We start from the raw sequence: 20,315 nt of genomic DNA, 5'->3' as shown, positions 1-20,315 counted from the left end.
GTTTTAAACTGACAATTCAGTGGCATTAATTATTTTCTTAATGTGAAGCCATCCTGTTACCCATCTCCAGAACTTCATCTTCTTGAGGAGAAACTCTATGCCCATAAACGATAGATAACTCCCCAGAAAATATTTGCACATCATAGGTCCAATAAGGGAGAATATCCAGGGCTTCCCTGGTGGTGCAGGGGATTGAGCACAGCCTTTGCAGTGCTGGTTCAGTCCTGGTCAGCCAGCGAGGGTCCCACATGGCGCAGCAGACCTCTCCTGTCTCACCCGCTGCTCCCCTCAGCAGTGTATTTCGTCAGTCTGACTGTTCTGTTCCCCGTTCTGGCTCTGAATACTCTCATCCTCCTGCGCTTCTGACTGTACCCAGTGCTTGTATACATAAATAAATCTTTTTTAAAAAGAGGGGGGTTAATATCCAAAGTCTACAAAGAACTCACACGACTCAATGAAAAGAGAAATAACCCAATTAAAAAATGGGCAGAGTTGCTAAAGAGGCACTTCTCCAAAGAAGACACGCAGATGACCTACAGGCACGTGAAAAAATGTTCAGTATCACTTACCATCAGGAAAAGGTCTCACTCCAGAGAGAATGGCCCATACAACCAAAAAGACCAGAAACAGCAAAGACTGGCGAGGGTGTGGAGGAAAAGGAGCACTTTGTGCACTGTTGATGGGAAGGTAGACTGGGCCCGCCCCTGTGGAAAACAGTATGGAGGTTCCTCAAGCATTAAAAATAGACCCACCATATGATCCAGCAGCAGCACTCCCTGGTGTGGATCCACAGAATGCACAAGCACTGGTGTGAAGGGGTCTGGGCTCTCCTGTGTTCAATGCAGCCCTGGGTGCAAAAGCCAAGTCATGGAAAACAACTAAGTACACAACAGATGCCTGGATTACCAAGCTGTGGGACATGCACAGGAAGGGATACTATTCAACTATAAGAAACAAAGATGGACTCCTGCCATTTGCAACCACGTGGATGGTACTGGAGATTATACTAAGTGAAATAAGCCAGAGAGAGGAAGACAAATTATCACATGATTTCACTTACCTGTGGAATATTGAGAAACAGAACAAAGGAACTAGCAAAAGTAAACCAAAGCAGAACTGAAGCTGCTAACGGAGGCCAGTGGCAGTGGGAAATAATGAGGGAGGGATCCCGATGGTAGATGATACCATGGGTGTCCTCAGGTGGGTGAGGTATGATGATACACATCGGAGGAGGTGTGAGCCTGTCCCTTGTGTCATATACAGTGATATCAACCCATGTTCTCTCAAAGATAAACACAAACCCTAACTCCCCAGTCCTTACGTCCTAGCTCCATGAATCTGCATATTCTAGGCACCGCCTATTAGTGCCATCATATATTTGTCCTTTTTTGTCTGAGTTATTCACTTAGCTTAATATTTTCAAGCTTCATCTGTGTCATAGCATGCCATAGCGTGCAGCAGAATTACATTTCTTTTCATGACTGAGTAATACTCCATGACTACGTTTTGTTGACCCCTGTTGATGGCTAGTCAGATTGTTTCCACTTTTTGGCCATTGTGAATAATGCTGCTAGGAACACAGGTGAACAGATAACTGTTTGGGTCCCTGCTTTCAGCTCTTCAGCATCTGTGCTCAGGAATGGTAGTGCTAGTTTTCCTTCTGCTTTTGGGCCAAAGAAATGGGCTTCTCCTTGTTGCACGAATTTTTGCATGAAAGGCAACCAACAGGAGGGTGGGAATCAGAGGGTTGGGGGAAGCAAGGCAGCGAGTCACACTCCCAGCTCTGCTCACTCATGACTGAGGAGCGGTCAGGACTCTTGTTTCTGTGCCGTCCACTCACTGGGACCTGGCGTGTTCCTCCTGTTCCCCGTGTCCCGCGCCCTCACATCACGTGGTGGGGAAGAGCATAACAAAGACAAGTGGGAGAGGGCAGAGGCCTTACAGAGGCCTCTTGGTGTAGAGAAAAACCAAGGGTGGGGGATGAAACGGAAAACTTGCCTGCACTGTGGCCTCCCCAGCTAGGGGGAGTAAGGACCCTCAGGATGGGGGGAGGTCGGGAAAGGGAGGAAGGGCAGGGAGAGCGGGAAGGAGGGGAAAGGTGAGTGGAGGAAGAAGAGACGAGAAAGGTGTGGAGAAGGCAGACTCGTCTCCAGACAGGAAGGGGCTGGAGCTGGCTCCGGGCAGCAGCCTCCGGAGCGGTCTCTGGATTCCAGGGGAAAATAACAACCCGTCACTCTCAGTGACTGGCACTCCACTTTATGGGGCCTGAAAGCATAAATGCAGCAGCACTGACAGCAGCAGGCGTATTTAAATCAGTGAAACAGAACAGTCCTCGGCCTGACCCTCCTGGAGCACAGTCCCACCTAATATATTATTGACAAGGCAGACTCTTATCAAGACGTTCTGGCCTACTGTGTAATAAATGTGTACCATCCGCTCTTTATCACCCATTACCTCATTAAAATAATTGTCTTAATTTCATTGTTAAAGTGATTAATAGGGTAAGTGTTAAAGGAAATTAATACTCAAAAGGAAGAATAATCGTAGCCGAAAAATAACTCCTCTGAATTGGTCTGGTGGTAAAGTTAGGGATTTTGGAGTTAATGAGCCTTAGAGAGTTAAATATAGAAGAGTCCAGGAGAGTGGCCAACTGTGGGGGACAGAGGGCAAAGTCCAGGGGAGAAGCAGCAGGATGAGAGGCCGGAGGGAGGTGATCCGTGCCCATTCCCTGTGAGGTGGCACAGGGGAGCCAGTCCTCGAGGCCTGGGACCCCACGGTGCCTCCTGCTCTGCCTGCTCTGGCTGGTGCTAGGGCCTCAGAGCTCAGCCCTGCAGTGATGAGACACCCTGGCCCATGTTCTCCAGCTGATCTGAAGGGAGCACTAGGGACCTGGGGCTGTTCTGAGCCCAAATTTTCCATCCCCAGAGGGGTCAAGGATGGAGATTGTGGTTCTCTTTGACACGTCCCTCACTTGTTCATTCAATCCGTTATCTGGGCTTTATTAAGCTCCTGTGATATAGCAGGTTGTACATTAAAAGCTAGTAATGTAAAGACAGAAAGACTTGGTCCTTTAACTCAGAGAGTTTCCAGTCTGGTGGAGACAAAGACACATGGAAACCGATAATTACCACTCAGGCATTGTCTGTTTAATGCAGACTCTCTTGGAGATATATATAGCAGCACTCCCGGACTCAGCTGTTAAAATATGTATTTTTCAGATTCTGAAAACTCTTAGTCTTTCAATCAGTGAGCTCCTCAGACCTTTCTGAGTGTCTTGACTGACAGGCCACTGCAGACACCCTCAGCTAATGATCTGAGCTGTTGTACTCAGTTTTGACGTTCTTCTGGCCCTTTATTTCACGTCCCTGAAGAGAAATGCAGCCCCAATGGCTACACCCAAAGGTGGACAGTGGTGATTGCTGCAGAGAAGCAGGCGCATCAAGCCAGGACACTGAAATGTGAATCTGCTCTGACTCAAGGAACCTCCCAGGAAATGGGTGAGGAAGCAGAGACAAGCAGGTACTTGGCGAGTGTAGTGGACTTGGACAGGATGGAGGGCATGGAAATGCCATGCAGCCTTGGGGCAGGGGTCATCATTGCGTGAGAGACACTAGAAGAAACACGTGTCTGATCCAAGCCACACGAAGAGAACGGAAGAGCCCCATGGGCCTGGACACCAGCCCCGGGAGATGTAGCAGAAGCCCCTTGCAGCCTGGTTTCACATAGCTCCATGCACTGAACTGAGCTCTGGCCAGAAACTGCTCTGGGCATCTGCTTTCGGCACAGGCCTGTGGAAGGCTGGGAGTTCAATGCTCGCATTAGCTTCATATCAGACATTCTTAGGCTTTTTTTTTTTTTTTTCATAACAACTCTGCTCACTGAGGCTTCTGACACCGAAAGTCACTATGGTAATATCAGTCATACAAAGCATTCCATTAAGGTTTGTTGCTATTTCAATATTCCCTTTGAGATATGGAGAGGGAGTTAATCAAATACATGAGAATTAAGATGGGGGAAAATGATGTGCTATATACATTGAAATTCTATGAAAAATTCTATGAAATTAAAGTGAAAAAATCTATGTGCATCATTATGTTCCATCAGTTCAGAAAAAAAGTGTGTATTTATTGTAAGGTTAAAATTCATGATCTTTTTGAAAGCTACTTATTTTGGTGGTAAAAATATTATTCAGAACCTTCCAAGAGTTAACTACAAAGGAAAGGGAAAGTGTTAACTAGGTTGTTTAAGGAGGAACCTTATGTCCTTTATGAACATAGAAATATTTGTAAAAATAAGTGAGACATGAGAAAAATATCGTAATGCTTTTGCAGAATGGTTTGGTATATTAGAATTCATAACACTAAACAAAATAACCTTTAGAGTTTGTAGTGTTTCATCTGTAAATTCTAATTAGGCACAAGTCCTTCCTATTTTCTATATGCAAATTCTTATATTTTTAAAGTTCAAATGAAGCGAAATATGTCAATTTCAGGGGTCAGTGAGGAGAAAAACCTCAAAAATCATGTGCCATGATAAGCCATACCATGACAAGCCACTTGCTATCAAGACATAGTAAAAAAATATGAATGTAAAAGAAAAAAAACATACTGCGACCATATCCCGTGACTGCGGGAGGTGCCTCTTCCAGAACTATCTATGATGCCAAGCAGGTACTTACCTGCTAACTTTCTCAGTTATGCAACAGAAATAATAATTATTTTTGATAATAATGAAAGTTTATTTCTGCATGCTGGAAATTCGTTTCATGATGATGATGTTGGCCTTGGTCCAATATTGATTTAAATACTTGGAGGTTATCCCAAACATGAATATGGTTAGGACCCACCTGTCCAGTGTGGTGCTGTTCTAACAGACCCCATGAGGACGTGGATGAGGTGCTGCTGGGGAATCAGAAGGCTTCGTAGAGAAGCCAAAGCGGAGGCTGGGAGGCGAGTTCAAAACTCACCCCAAGAACAAGATGGGGTCAGGCATTCTAGGAAGAGGGAACAGGGAGAATGTTTTGAATGTCGAATTCCACGCTGGGATAGCCTACATGTATAATTTCCTTTCATCCTAAACCAGCTGCATCAAGTAGGTGCTCTTTTGTCCTTGACGCAGAAAAGCAGAGGCTCAGATTATAGATCCAGAGTAATCTCCCAGCCTCGTGGCAATTGGCCTGAAAAATGCCTGTATCTCTTTTACCCAACTCTTGCGCTGCCTCTAATGGTGTGAGGGCCTGCTCAGGGCCTGGGGGAAAGCTGAGGGCACTGGGACCTGAAATTTAACTAAAGAGTTATACAACTGTAATAATTATTATTTTTGGTACTATTTCAGTTTTATTCCTGGATAGCTGAGACCTTATTCCAAACTTATGGCCAAGGCCTTATTCCAAACGTCTGGCCTTCCTTCTAACTCGTGGCCTTCTTTCTGACAGCACTCTGGAGCCATCTTCCCCAAGGGTACTGCTTTCTTATTCCAGACAGGCTGGACAGGGCAGAGGTGTTTGGGCACCAAACAGAGCCCCGGCTTCCTTTGTGACCCGGCGGGTCTCCCAGCACAGCCCTCTGAGGGCCTGATTCTCCTCTAATGCCTCTCTCTCTTTTCTTTCTTCTCTTCTGGGGAAGGCCTGCTGCCTGGCATGGCTATTGTGTTTGGAAATGAGCCTCCTGGGCTGGTGAATAAATTGCATTTTATCCCTCCCTGTCACTTCTGGTTGGAGGAACACCGGGAGATGAAAGCAGGGACTTCAAAAGCACTCCTTTTGACATGGGGCTGTTTCTCTTTTCCCAGCCCTGGCCCCAGCAGCACTGGCAGGGCCTGAACCTCCGCCATCCCCGGGGCGCCTGGCAGTCACTAAATCAGCAGAAGGGTCGGGATTTGAGCCGAAGCCAAGCGCCACTGGTGGCAGGAGGCTGTGTGCTCCTGGGAGGAGAAGCTGGAAGCTGGTCCCTTGTCTAGAGTAGCTGAGTACATGGATGTGTGTTCTGTTATCAAACCACGCACAGCAACACTAAGTGCCCAGCGCCATTTGTTTGGAGAACAATCGCGTTCTGGGGCTGCGTTTCCCTGCCTGGTGTGTGACATTTCTGCTCTTCTCCCGCACCAGCCCAGCTTTTACCTTCGTGCCGAGCAACTCTCATGTTCACGCTCGTATCTTCATGGGATTGAGGTTGGAGTTTGGGGATATTGGTGCTGCACCATCCAAGTATGGACCCCAGGGTGGGGCAAAGTCTTCCCGAATCCAGATTCTGAAGGGCAGTCATGTCTCAGTCTTCCCTGTCAGGAGGGGTGTGAGCTGGGGGAACTCGAGGAGCAAGCTGGCTTCTAAAATGGGCAATTTCTGGAAAAGCTGCCCAGATCTGGCAAAGCCACTAGTCTCTGCCTCCAGGTTGGCTTCCCCCACTCAAGACCAGCCCGGCCATGATGAAATCCTTGATGACTTGTGCATCTTTCTTGGACTTGGTAGAGTGTTGGGTGCAGAGTTGAAAAATACTATCCCTGGAAGGCAGTCTGTGCAGAGGTCAGTTTGACTTTGGAGTCAGGGAATTCAGGGATCACATTCTGGTTCTGCCCCTTGCCGCTGAAGATGGGCAGAATGGACACTTGACCTCACAGGTATGAAATGGGAGAATAACAGCACCCGCATCATCGTTGTTGAGAGGGTCGGGCGGAATTATAGGTGCGAAGAGCCCAGCCCGACACCTGCCATGTTGTTGGGCATCAGTCCCTGGTGGCTTTTCTTTCTTGTGATGTTGTGTACATGGAAGGGGGTATCACTTCACAGAAAGAGCACAGACTTGAGAGCTAGAAGCACGTGGCTTCCATCCTACTTCAGTCTCCTGCTAGCTGCATGGTCCTTGCAGTTACTACGATACCTAGCAGCAGCAGCTACCAGGCATCCTGTGCTTCGTGTGCTGGTGCCTGCCTGTGATGCCAGCTCATTACTCCTCACAAGGGGTGACGGCGCTTGTTGAGGTTTGCAACAGAGATGAGCTACAGAGTCAGGTTCATGAACTTGGTCTGTCCCTCCTCACCATACAGTTTCCCTTAACTTCTCTGAGCCTCAATTTCCTCATCTATACAAGGGGGTGATAATGCCTCCCTCTTGGGTTTAGGATGAAAATTAAAAAGGAGACATGTAAGTCTCCCTTCCCCCGAGGACTCTCTCTACCACAGTAACTTCTGGAGGCAGCATTTAGTAGTAAAGTTCCAAGTGGCAGTCATGGTTTCTCGGGGAGGGAAGAGATTTTGCAGGTCCTCCAACTCCAGCCTCCCTCCACACTGGTGTTGGAAGTGAGGCAGCTGCGGGATTGGCATAAACTGGCTGATTTCACAGAGAGGCCAGGATGGAGAATTCCAGAAGATGGAGATGTCCCACCAGGCCTTGAGGGTGATATTTGGAAAATTTATGGAGCTGAGCATCAGATCAGGTCCCGAGGCTCTAGCTTTTGCAGTCCCCTGGAAGCTCATTCTGGCTGGTGAGGACCCAGGCAGCATTTGCAGGGACACTAAGCGTGTTCCGCCTCTACAGCATGCCCCTGCCTGTGCCTGCTTGGACTCCATCACAGCCCAGTGACTGTGGAACTGACGTCTCCTGGGCCACCCTCTTCCCAGCTCCCCACTCCCCAAGAGCCTTCGCTGGGCTGGGCCCATTGCTCCTGATTTGTAGATGGGGATGGACCTTGCAGAGGAGACTCAGGAGGGAGGGGTGCTGTGGCTCCTTATGGATGGAGGAGGAGGGCGAGGACAAGGAGGCAGAGCGGGTCCTTTTCTTAACCTGGTCCCTCCCTACCCAGGCGGTTGGGGGGGGGGGTTGTTGGACTCTTGTCCAGCCTCAGTCCCCTGCAGTTGTGAGGGGCAGCAGACACCACATGAAACCCAAGCGCTGCCCTCCATCAGCACGTGTGATAAATTCACCAAGGTGGGAAGAAGCCTCTGAATACTGATGACCGTGCAGCTGCGAGAAGTAAAGTTTCCAGAATTGCAATGAGCAGCCTTGTGCTAGAGTTTTATGTCATTTGCTTTCAATTCCATTTACAGTTATTTCTTGTTTTTATATCATCTTTTATTGAAATCTATTTTTTACTTCAATGCTTTAGGCTCAGCCATTTTTTCCTCCTGAACACGTGAGGGTTCACATCATGCAAACACCACAGGAAAGGGTCTGGAAGCCTCAGGGGTTTGGTCCCTTTCTGTATGCCTCAGAGTTGAGCAGCCTTCCAGAAGCAGGCCGGCTGCAGCCAGGAGATGCAGGGTGTGGCTCAGAAGCCCAGACAGTCCTGCTCTGTCCGCCCTCCCCGTCTTGCCTTTGTCACCCCTGGGGACTCAGCTCAGCTGAGTAGTGTGCGGTGCGTGCTCACAGCGGGCTCCGTCCTCATGACCAGCTCACTGGCGGACAGACAGAGTAGGGCAGGGAGAGAGAAGAAACAAAAGCACGGCCTCCGAGGCTCTGAGGCAAACCAGAGCATATCCAGAAATGGAACCAAAATGGCGGTCAGTCTTGCCATCTCCCTGGCCTTCATCGCCTCCTGCCTGAACCACAAGCCCTACCCTGGGTGCCTCCAGCACAGGAGCACAGTCCTAGGGGCCACAGACCTCCAGCACCTCCCGGCTCTCACCCTCTGGGCTGCCCTACCTGGCTCCTTTGGGTGGGCCTGGGACCTCTTCACTGGCTGTCCGACCAGGCTCCCTTCCAGCTCCTCTCGCTGGCCGGCTGTCCCGTCATGTGGAAGGGTTTTCCACTCTATTCTCTCCTCAGGATGCTTCCCTGGCCCACTCGGGCTGCCTGTGAGATACCTCCTGTCTGTCTTACGTTGATCTCATTGTGTCCCCAGTGTCCCATCTGTGGATGAAGTTTGCATAGAAAGATTGTAAATAGACTCTAAGAATCCACAAGGGCCGTGTTCTTTCATGCTGTGTGGTCTGCACAGTCCTGGGCAATTCACGGGCTTTCTCTGTGCCTCACTGTCCTCATCCATAAACTGGAGGCCGTCACATCCGAACCACCAGGGTGTTGTGAAAACTGAGTTAATGGAGGCACTCAGAGGAGTGGCGAGTAGTAAATACAAACAGAGATAAATTTTCATCATTATTTGTTTGAAGTAAAAGAAATCAACTTGAGAGCATAACATTTTAAAGGCTAATTTATTATTATAAGAATATACAAATGTGGCATAGAACCTGAGGCGGGGGATGTATCTGGGTCTCGGGTGGTTGCTGGTGTCAGAGGCGTGATATCTCCTTGGTTTTTCTGTGTGAGTTTAGCTTTTCTGTGCTTCACGGCTCTTCAGCAGAAAGCAGGGCCTCCTGCAGCCCCCCATCACCATCCAAGGACGGAGAGAGTGGGGAGAGCCTCTGACTGGCTCAGCCTGGGTTGGGGCTCAACTCGACTCTCTGCAAGGGGGCAGGACCATGTCATTTGAATGGCGTAAGGGCTACGTGTGTGTCCGTGGGTGGTCCCTGAGAGCCCTTCGCGTGATGCCCTTCCCACTGTGAGGCCTTGGGGGCTCGCTGTCTCCCCGACTCAGTGCAGGGAAGCAGCACACTCCTCTGTACCCAGTGCTGAGGACCAGTGACCCAGTCTCGATGTAGTTTCCAAACCACAAGACTGCTGCTCGCTGGGTTTGCTCATCAAAGTTTGGAATGAGCTGGAGTCAGAAAGGTTTCCAGAGTTCCCTTGGTTTCTCTGTGCAGCCCCCTCCCACCATGGCAAAGATATTGGTCAGGGGGAACAGTGTCAGTGAGGAAAAAATGTAATTAGAATTCTGGAAAGAAGCAGCTGCTGACACTCTGTGCTGCGAGCCAGCAGAGGTCAGTCCCACCCACCCAGCGAGGCCTGACCTCCTTTCTCACAGGAGTGGTCTGGGGGCCTCGGGCACTGGCCTCCCTGCAGACGCTCACCCACCAGGAGAGCTCCCACCTGGGGGCCCAGGCAGAGGGCAACAGGAAGGCAATGGAAGGACCTGTGCTGAGATCACCCTGAGGGTGAAATCGGACTCCGGGGGAGTAAAGATGGGTCTCCTGGGAGAATATCTCTTGCACCCTCATCCTCCCAGCTTCTCCCCTCCCCAGCTCATCTCACCAACAGAGAAGACGCCGAGGCTGCTCGCTCCTCTTCCTCCTGCCTTCATTCTGCAGGGAGGGCAGGTCTCTCGGCCAGGGCCTGTGCCGGCGCCCTCCTACAGCTCTGAGAGATTCTGGCTGGCAGGCAGCAACCAGTCCAGTGAAATCAGACTCTGGGAGCAGGACCAGGCAGCTTTCAGTATTTTTTTTAACGATTTATTTATGCATACAAGAGCTGGGGTACAGGCCAGAGATGCGGGGCAGGGAGGGTGAGAGGATCCACCAGAGACAGAGTGGGGAACAGAACAAGCAGACTGACTGAAATACACTGCTGAGGAGCAGCGGGCGAGTCAGGAGAGGTCTGCCGTGATATGCGGGTTTCTCCCTGGCTGGCCGGGAATTGAACTCATGCGGCAGAGGCTGTGGATTGCTTCATAGTGTGGTGCTTAACCCCTTGCGCCACCAGGGAGGCCCAGCTTTCAGTATTTTAAAAGCCCCAAGAGGTTTCACTGTGCAGCCAAGTTTGAAAACCACTGTCATTAGCACATTCCTTCATGTAATTCCACCACTTTGGTGACGATGACCAGACAACCTGTATCCCCACCCTCATGCCCACCCTCTCTCTGTCCCAAACTCCTTGTGGTCTAATCATCTCCTCTCTCATATCACCGATGGGCATGTGAAGAATTGTATGAGTTCTGAGCTCTTGTTTCTTCCCGCCCAGTTTCCCTGTCACTCCTAGCTCCTTCATCCCTGGTCTCCAGACTTGGTTCAGAGCCTGAGAATCACTCCCTTGACTCCTCTCCCCTTCACAGTGTGCAGATGGCTCCTTCGAGCTCCCTGAACCAGTGTGTGTGTCGCTTTATAAAAATGTAATTCTTTATAAGCTTCCTGAGGGACTATGCGCTCTATTTTGGTTTGTTTCTGGTGCCCTAGAGACATTGTAAGGTACAGTGTTGACGATAGGCCACCAGGCCCCAGAACCGAGCGTCCTCCTTGGGTGGACACAGCCAACCAGGGCCTCCAAGGGCCATGGGGTCCCCAGAACTCCCAGCCAGGGAGCGCATTCTGCCAGCCTTGGGGGAAGAACAGCCCCCATGCTCTTTGTTTATCAAGGGCCTTTCTTTGTTATCTGAGACCGATAAGCATGAAAGGAACCTGGGAAAAGTGTAATGGGAAGCTCTATGGATGTGGGTTGCAAACACTGCTTATTCAGAAGGGTCATCCTCCATCGAGTGTTCCGCGTTGTCTGGAGCTTTCCAGGCAACTATTCTTAATATTTAAATGTTTCTGAACCCCAGAGAGGTCATTTGTTCAAGGTCACTATCAGCTCCACTATGCAGCTTCTCACATGCCTGGCACTCTCCAAAGTGGACATAAGGTAGAAAGGAGACAAGCAGAACCAGACAGGCGCCTCTGTCCTCACATTTAGTGACAGTGGCTTAGGCAAAGCTGTGCCAACTGCCCCGGGGCTGCCTGGTCACTACCTATTTAAGAGGAACACAAAGCCACAGTTGTAAGTAACCTTGGGGGACCTTGGGGAAACAAGTCAAAGAGATGGTCTGTATGGACGTGCATCTAGTCCTTATCATAGTGGTCACACCTTTCATTATCGTCATTTTGTGATGGGATTTAATGGGTGGCTAATGACAGAAACCGACTCAAGTCAGCTTAAGGACAACCAGAGACAGGAGACTATGGGGTTGCCTCCTGGTAGCCAGAGAAAGGGGCAGAGCCGGGCCGCAGGAAGGGCCTGGGTGCTGCCCGCATGCTCTTTCTTCCTCCTCTGTGTCTCCCCACATATCTTGGATCCGCGGACCGACACGGTTGCAGAGAATCTTAAATTTGCCCATTACAGTCCTGACCACCTTGGGATAGGAATGTCTCACTTGACCCCACTTAAAATTCTAAATAGGATCCATCCAAGGTCATAGGCCTCCTGCGGATGTCCCTTCCCTAGCATGTTGGCCAGTGGGGTTCTGGAGTGGGGCGCCCCATGTCTTGGATAGGAAGGAAGTTCCCAGAAAAGGAGGGATGGCCATGAACTGGAAGATATCCCAGCAAGTAATTACAGTAGCAAACATTCCATCTTGGTGCTGCGAATGCTAAGCTAGGGGGGTTATGTGTTTCTCTAATTGTCACAACAAATACTCATGGTAGGTACTGCTGTTCTTATTTGCAGAGAGGAAATTGAGAAAATTAAAGAGGGCACACCCTGAACACTGATCCTGGTGGATTCGAGCGCTTCTGGAATCTTGTTCTTCTGGAGACGCGGTTGGGCTGGATGTCAGGTATGTTTATTTTTCAGTGTTTGCTCCTAGCAGTGCGTACACTTGCTTCTGCGTGTGCATGTACCCGCCTGAGGGTCTGCGCGTACTTGCTTTTTCCATGGCACTGTGCATCCTGCGATTCCGAGAATGCTCATGTTTTGGCGGGGTGGTGATGTTCAGCTAGATCTGCCAGCGGCCTGGCAGGAGGGGACAAAGATGTTCTTTATCCAGCAGGAATGCAGTGACCTCACCATGGCTTTCCTCTGCTGGCTTCAGTCTGTGTTAAGAGAGAGAGAGAGATTCCGGGCTGGGGTTCTGTGCGCCTTCCTTCCCCTCATCAACCACTGTGGCCTGGAGCCAGGAGATCTGGTTTCATGGCTACAAGGCAAAATGGAGCTTTTGCTGAAACCAGGTCCACAGCAGAGAGGGCAGCAGAGAGACCACTTTCCGCATCAGTTGCCCACGTTGGGGGGCTAGGTGGTCTGTAGTGGGGAGCCTTGGGAAGGCAGCCCTCTGCTCCATGACTGTTCTTGCTTTTCTCCGTGTCCTTGTGCCGCAAGCGGGCGAGGTGGTCTTCAGGCTCGTTCAGAACACGGGTGCAAAGAGGGGCAGGCCGAGGAGGCTTGTGGCTAGAGACAGGCGGGTTTCGGGCCACAGGGGGTGAGGCAGGCTGCTAGTGAGATCCAGGTTTTTGACCAGGAGAATCAGGAAGTCACAGACTATCTTTCAAATTTGGGTCTCAGCTTCCTCGAATGTAAAAGGGAAAATGGTAAAAACTGTCCCACTGGATGGTGTCGAGGATTCACTGAGTTCTGACCCTGCACACTCAGGGAGTCTGAGGGCTCCCGTCCTGCAGAAATCTTCCCCCGTCTCTGCAGCACGTTAGCTGGGAACACACCCCTTTTCTAGTCCATAGTGGTCCCGTTGACACGGTGAGAGAAAGGCTGTTTGTGTTGTGCTTTGAGGGGGGGAGGCGCGAGAGAAATGAATGGAAGGGGGCAGAAAAAGAGGGAATGAGTTTTCATGGCCTCCAGGAATCTGTGGTGCATTAATTGGTTCTCATAAAGCAGAGCCATCAACCTTGCACAGAAAACACAAGTCTGGTTAATAAACCAGAAATGATGATCTGAGTTGTTCAAATGCCTCCTATTTCAGGACACAATCACCCCATTTGACCCCAGAGTTCTCCAGAGATGTTGGCTTAGGGGCCTGCTCCTGCCAAGTCTCTGAGTCAGCTGGGGACAACTGGCTTGGGGGGCGCGCGGGCGGCTGACACTTACGTTGACCCGCCCCTGTTGAGATCACGCAGCTGTAGTTGTTTCTCGTCGGCATCCTACGTCATGTGGTAGTTTTGAAAGTGATACAGACCCAAAGGTGAATGGCATTTGTCATAAGCGGGTGAGCATGTGCGTGAAGGGCCGCTCCTTGTCATGGGACCAGCGAGGTTTCGGCACGGCCTTGCAAGTGGGATCAAAACCTGGTTTCCTTGGGGTGCCTTTTCTTTACAATTTGTAAATGGTGTTTTATTAGGACACGCAAAGGGATTAGTTGGGAATTGAACCCTTACATTTAAAAAGGAACTGCACGCACAGCTCCAACACAGCCCCGTGGCCGGGAATGTTCAGATGGCGTCGTGGCTCGAGGCTCGTGATGACTCCCAGCCTGTCTCTCCGAGGATGGGGCTGGGGACGAGGCAGCACTGCCCCCGATCCAGCCTGTCCTAGGGTCTCTTCCTCCTCTTCTCATTCTGAGGTGTTGCCCCCTCCTAGACCTTTGTCCGGCAGCCCCTGAGAGGCCTCTCTCGGGCACGAGCTGGGATACCAGATTGCAGAGATTGCTCAGAGTCGGTCTGCAGCTGCTCACTGTGAAGACACGGCGGATACCTGCTCCGGCCAGACAGAACCATCCACCTTACTCCTTCCCTCTCTCACCTTGAGTGTTCACCCCTAATTATTAGTGCACGGACCTCTACACCGCAGGCTCCTAAGGATCACTCCCAAATGTGAAAACCCGAGAAAAATCTTTATTTTGCTTAGATTATCATCTTTAGGGGGTGCAGGGGTGGGGGGGCTTTTATGCTCTCAAGCATGTTGGTCAGGGCACTGCTTATCTACTGAGTTTTTTGATGTCCATGAAAGACTTTATTTCATCTCTGTGGTTTTCTTTGTCTCTTGTTGGATTAATTCCATCATCTCTCTCCCCTCCCCTCTGCTCCCTCCTCTTCATTTACTTATAATGCTAAATTTCAGGGTAAGACTAATTATAAATAGCGTATTTAGAATTCACTTGGGCTGGGTGAGAGTTATATCAGATAAAGTTGCTCTTTTCTGACCTACCTACGTGGTCTCAAACACCCTACATTTCCCCAGATCAAAGAATCTAAATGGAGGAGGTCTGATGTCCCAGGCTGAGTTCAGACAGACAATGAGAGTTCTTGGCTGTGGTCAATACCCTCTCATCACGCCCGCTGGCCGCTGAGCTGTCCACCAGATGCCACCCCACTATGGCATCTGAAGGGACTCTCACCTCTCATTACCTTGTTGTGGTCACCACCAGCTCCTGGGCAGTTGTGCCTCTTCAGCAGCTTAATTGCTCAGTAATTCCATCCACAGCCCAGCATCTCACTTCAGCAAACAGCGTCTTCTCCCCACTGGCACCTGTTTCAGCTTCTCCCTTTTTTGTTTTGGACGAGGATTTCTCATGGATGAGTGATGCCAAGGAGGGTTTGGAGAAGGCCGATATGCCAACAGGTCAGCATATGAGTGACAGAGGATCGAATAGCAGTGAGAAGAAAAAACATCTGAGGCATCACTTGTGGGTAAGAAGTAAAACAGCCAGACAAGAAAGGAGAAAGGAAGAGGTGAAAAGTCACCTTAGAAGAAATTGCAGGGAAGTACTGATCCAGCCAAGAGCAAAAACTTCCTCGAACAAGTAGAAAGATTCACTTTGGTACTTGAGAGACTTGTTCTAGCCACCCCAGGTCTTGGATAAAGGGAGGAGATTCTAATCACCCCAGGGGATTGGGGTGCTTCTGTAAGTGCGGACATGTTCCTGGTACTTTTTGGAAATAGTTTTGATTTTTGAAGGATTGAAATAGTTTTGATTTTTGAAGGATTATATAGCGGGGCTAGATTCTGCCAATAGATATAAATCAGTTTCCCTAGTACTAGGGATAGGGTGATCTGTGATTAATCAATTCCTTGATTCACTACACGATCGCTGTTTTGGTGTGCACAGTCCATGAAGCATTTACAGCAAGGCCATCCCTGGAACCTGAGTTGGATTGTTGGCATTTATCAATCTATCCGGTAAATATTTGGGGGCACCAGCAGTGTGCCCAGTTCTGCATTAGGTACTGAAGGTCCAAAAGGGAGCAAGTCAGACAAGATGCATGAACTCAGGCATTTTACAGTCTGGTGAAGGATCTAAGCATCTCAGCTGTGAGATGGAGAAATACAGAGGTGGGTGGGAGAAACCTTATTGAGCAATCATCTGTGGGCATGGGAGGCCTCGAGAGAGGGTGACTGGGTAAATTAAAAGCAGTTGCGTGTCCAGTAGATAAGATGAGTAAAGCAATATTCCGAATCTCTTCTACACACTTATAATTTCCCTATCAATATGCATTCTGGGAATCCACACTGGAAGTGACTACAAGTCACTTCATAGGTCCCCTCTTCTAGGAAGCCTTCCCTGATCAGCCCCCCCTCCCCACCCATCTTGCTGTGCTTGATTTTCTCTTTTATTCCCATAACCATGGCAACCAGATGTCCAAATTGACCAATGTAGTCCTGTCATATCTGTTGTCCTGATGTCATCATTAATGGTAGAGCCTTATCTTCTCCTAAGTATCATGGTTTAGACAATAAATTACATGGTCACCCTGACACCCGCCTCTGTATTTCTCCATCTCACAGCTGAGATGCTTAGATCCTTCACCAGACTGTAAAATGCCTGAGTTCATGCATCTTGTCTGACTTGCTCCCTTTTGGACCTTCAGTACCTAATGCAGAACTGGGCACACTGCTGGTGCCCCCAAATATTTACCGGATAGATTGATAAATGCCAACAATTCAACTCAGATTCCAGGGATGGCCTTGCTGTAAATGATTCATGGACTGTGCACATCAAAACAGCGATCGTGTAGTGAATCAAGGAATTGATTAATCACAGACCACCCTATCCCTAGTACTAGGGAAACTGATTTATATCTATTGGCAGAATCTAGCCCCTCTGTATAAGCAGCCCAGGCTACACACCTTTGTGCATTTATTTATTTTTCCTTTTTTTAAAAAACTGAGATAACAGGGCCTCCCTCATGGCACACAGGGTTAAAACCTATGAAGCTTCCGCAGCCTCTACAGCACAAGTTCAATCCCCCGGCCAGGGAGCAGCCCTCATGGCACAGCAGACCTCTCCTGTCTCGCCACTGCTCCCCTCAGCAGTGTATTTCAGTCAGTCTGCCTGTTCTGTTCCCCACTCTGTCTCTGGTGAATCCTCTCACACACACCCCAACACCTCTGGCCTTTACCCCAGCTCTTGTATGCATAAATAAATAAATCTTTAAAAAACTGAGATAACTTTAGTTTATCATGGTGCTTAGGGTTCTAAAAATCCGTTTTCTCACCACACCCACTGCAAGCGTCCACTCACCACTGACTGGCCCCCTCTATGCATCCCCTTCCCCTTCTTTTCCTCTGGGAGCCCCCATTCCACTGTCAAGGGCTAAAGGTGTTTTCTTCATGTTCCACAGATGAGTAGAAGTACATACAGTAAATGTCTTTCTCCCTGTACTGACTTCACTTAGCATAACCCCCTCAGCGTCCATCCATGTTGTCACGGACAGCAAGATTTCATCCTTATTTTTCACCATTGAGTCGCGTCCCATCATATCTGTGGAGCACGTCATCTCTGTCCTTCCTTTGCTGGGCACTTGGGTTGCTCGCATGTCTTGACTGCTGTGAATAGTGCTGCAGTGGACACAGGAGTCGTATGACTTTACAGTGTTTTCGTAACCTTTGGGTAATACCCATGAGTGGGATGGCTGGATATTACGGTTGTTGTGTTTTCACTTCTGAGCATAGAGAGACTGTTTCCAATAATGTCTAGACCAATCTGCATTCCTAGCAACAGTGGACAAGGGCTCATTTTCGCCCCCATCCTCCATGACATTTATTATTTCTTGATATTTTGGCAAGACCCATTCTCACCAGGGTGAATTCTCATTGTGGTTTTGAGTTGCATTTCCATGATGTGTCTGTTGGCAACCCGTCTATCTTCCTTGGTGAAATGTCTGTTTGAATCCCCTGACCGTTTTTTAATCATGTTGTATGTTGTTGTTTATATATTTTGGATATTGATTTCCAAATATTTTCTCCAATTCAGTAGGCAGCCTTTTTGTTTTAATGATGGTTTCTTTTGCTGCGCAGAAACATTTTAGTTGGTTTATATTTCCATTGGTGTTCTCCTGTGTGGTTCTTACTGCTGGAGATGAATCCACAAAGACATCACTAGGACTGATAGCAGAGAGCTCTGTTTTCGTCTATGCGTTTTATGGCCTGAGGTCTTATATCCAAGTTTTTAATTCCTTTTGTGCATTCTTAGTCCCCTACCCATGATCTATGCTCGTGGTGCCTCATTTTACATCTTTATGTTATATATTCCCCTTACTGGTTATTGTAACTTTAGTGATTTCTCACTACTGTGTCTTCATATCTTCACTCTACTTGGTAAGTGATCAATCCACTACTGTGAGTATGTCTTTTAATGTGAGTTTTTTCCCCTTTCGTAAGTTTTCTTGCTTATTTGGTGCCTTTTCTTTGTTTGGATGAGTGTCTTTTAACATTTCTTGCAATGCCAGTTTGATTCAGCTTTTGCTTATCTGAGAATTTCTTGATATTTCCTTTAAATCTGAATGACAAATTGCCAGATATAGAATATTGGGCTGAAGGTTTTTCTTCTAGTGCTGTGAGTATGCCATGCCACGCTTTTCTAACCTGTACAGTCTCTGCTGAAAAGTCTGGTGATGACTATATGGGGTTTCCTTGTACATGACACACTGTTTTTCTCTGACTGCTTTTAAGACCCTGTCTTTTATCTTTAATTTTTGCAATTTTAATTATGTATCTTGGGTTCTTTCTATTTGGAATGCTGAGCTTCTTGTAGCTGGATGTATGTCCACTTCCTCCTCGAGATCAGACGTGTTTTCAGTGATTATTTCCTCAATTATTTTTTTCTGGTCCTGTTTTCCTTTTCTCTGGAACCCCTGTAATGCAAATAGTGTTCCTCTTGATGTTGTGGCCAAAGTCTCTAAGGGTTTCTTAAATTTTTAAAATGAAGAAATTTCGAAAGAAAATTAAATTCTGCAATTTTCTGCTCTGCCTGGGTAATTTCTGTTACTTTATCTTCCATCTCACTTCTTTGTTGCTCTGCTTTATCCAGGCCACTTTTGGACCCCTCTAGTGTGGTTTTTAAGTTCTATTTTTATATTCCTCGGCATTATGACTTTTGTTTGGAAGTTTCTAAATTTTTCTAATTCGTTAATTCTTCTCCTGAGATTACTGAGCATCTTTATTGTCAATACTTTGAATTCTTCCTCAAGTACTTTGCTTATCTCCATTTCTTTAGGTTCTTTTGAGTTTTGTTTTGCACTTTCATTTGGGTGATTTTCTTCCGTTTACCCATTTGGCCTAATTGTCTGTGTTTGTTTCCGTGTCTTAGGAGATACTACTACCTGCTGTAGTACTGAAGGTTTAGTCTTTTGCAAGTGGTACCCTGGAGCCCCAAGTTAGTCTCTCAAGGTGTGCCCCCTTTGTGAGCTGCACCTATCTGCCTGCTGTGCCCTATGGACAGGATTATTAGTCTTGCCAGGCAGGGACCCTTAGGTTGGGTTTGGCCTTGGCCCTGGACTAAATGCATGCTCAGTTAGCCGTATTGCAGGTCCAGCCATGGTGTGTGGCCACCTGAAGTTGTTGCTGGAGGTGCACTGGTGTGTCTAGGCTGCCTGCCGTGTTGGTATTCACCGGGCTGGCAGAGCTGCACAGTGCCAGCAGAAGCCCATGGTACCAAGAGGGTGTCCAGCTGCTAGAGGCATGGCCCTCAGCTCACTGGCTAGGTTGTAAGAGGTGAAGTGGGGTAGTTGGGCTGCTGGGGGTCAGGGCTATACTATAGCACCTTTGTAGGACCTGAAAACGGGATCCCTGTGGGTGGGTCCTGGGCAGCAAGGTGGGCCTTGCCAATCCAGCTAAATTTGGGAGTGTGACCGTGAGCACTCAACTGGGGTTTGCTGCAGGTGCATCTGGGGCTTCAATGAAGGCCTTGTAGGCAAAGTGAGCCTTGTGGACACAGCCAGCCTTGCGGCCACATGGAGCCCACTATACTGCAGTCAGGGCTGACGTGCAGAGTCCAGGGGTCTGCTGCCAGTTCAGGCAGGGTATGTGCAGGCCAGGGGTTCTGGTACTGCCCCAGCTGTGGCACATGTGGGCCATCATCTCTGGAACACCCCATCTGTACAGTTATTATTTTATCTTACAGCTATTATGGATTGTTGTCCACATGAATTACGCTCTGGAAATGATGCTGTGCTAAGAGGTCAGCAGCCTAAAAATAAACAGAAGAGGGATGGTAAGAGGGCACTGGTGGCAGAGTCTAGCTCTGCCTTTCAAAGCACTGTGATCTTGGTCAAAACCCATTACTGATCTTGCAAGAGAAAGGTCCCTTCCCACTGTGACCTTCTCTGACTCACAAACAGGTGCTAGGAGCTGTGAGTCAGGATTATAAGGAAATGAACTGCTTGTGAGCAACATTGTGGAGAGTCAGAAATTGCCTTTGGACGCTCCACCTTCACTCCTTTCCTCAGCCCAGCTGACCTAGTGCTTTGGATTCCAACCTCTGAAATAGACCGAAGTTGTGTCTGGTAGGGCTTCGTGCTCACCAGAATCTTTCCCAGCATCCTCCAGAGCCTACTATTCATTCCTACTATTCATT

The 20,315-nt window shown here is 48.6% G+C and overlaps 1 long non-coding RNA gene across 3 annotated transcripts in view; it reads left to right on the top strand.

The window, feature by feature from the left end:
• The window catches only part of LOC119240679 (uncharacterized), a 170,546-nt gene that overhangs the window by 99,562 nt on the left and 50,669 nt on the right, over positions 1-20,315 (top strand). For all 3 annotated transcript variants that reach the window (XR_008551019.1, XR_005124162.2, XR_008551020.1), the window contains exon 2: positions 12,245-12,353. This is a non-coding gene — a long non-coding RNA (uncharacterized LOC119240679). The remainder of the gene's footprint in view (positions 1-12,244; positions 12,354-20,315) is intronic.

Source organism: Talpa occidentalis, unplaced genomic scaffold, assembly GCF_014898055.3.
Source record: "Talpa occidentalis isolate TD23 unplaced genomic scaffold, MPIMG_talOcc4v2.1 talOcc4.12, whole genome shotgun sequence".
Classification (NCBI taxonomy): Eukaryota; Metazoa; Chordata; class Mammalia; order Eulipotyphla; family Talpidae; genus Talpa; species Talpa occidentalis.
Note: the sequence above shows the minus strand (reverse complement) of the source record. Positions and strands in the feature narration are given on the sequence as shown.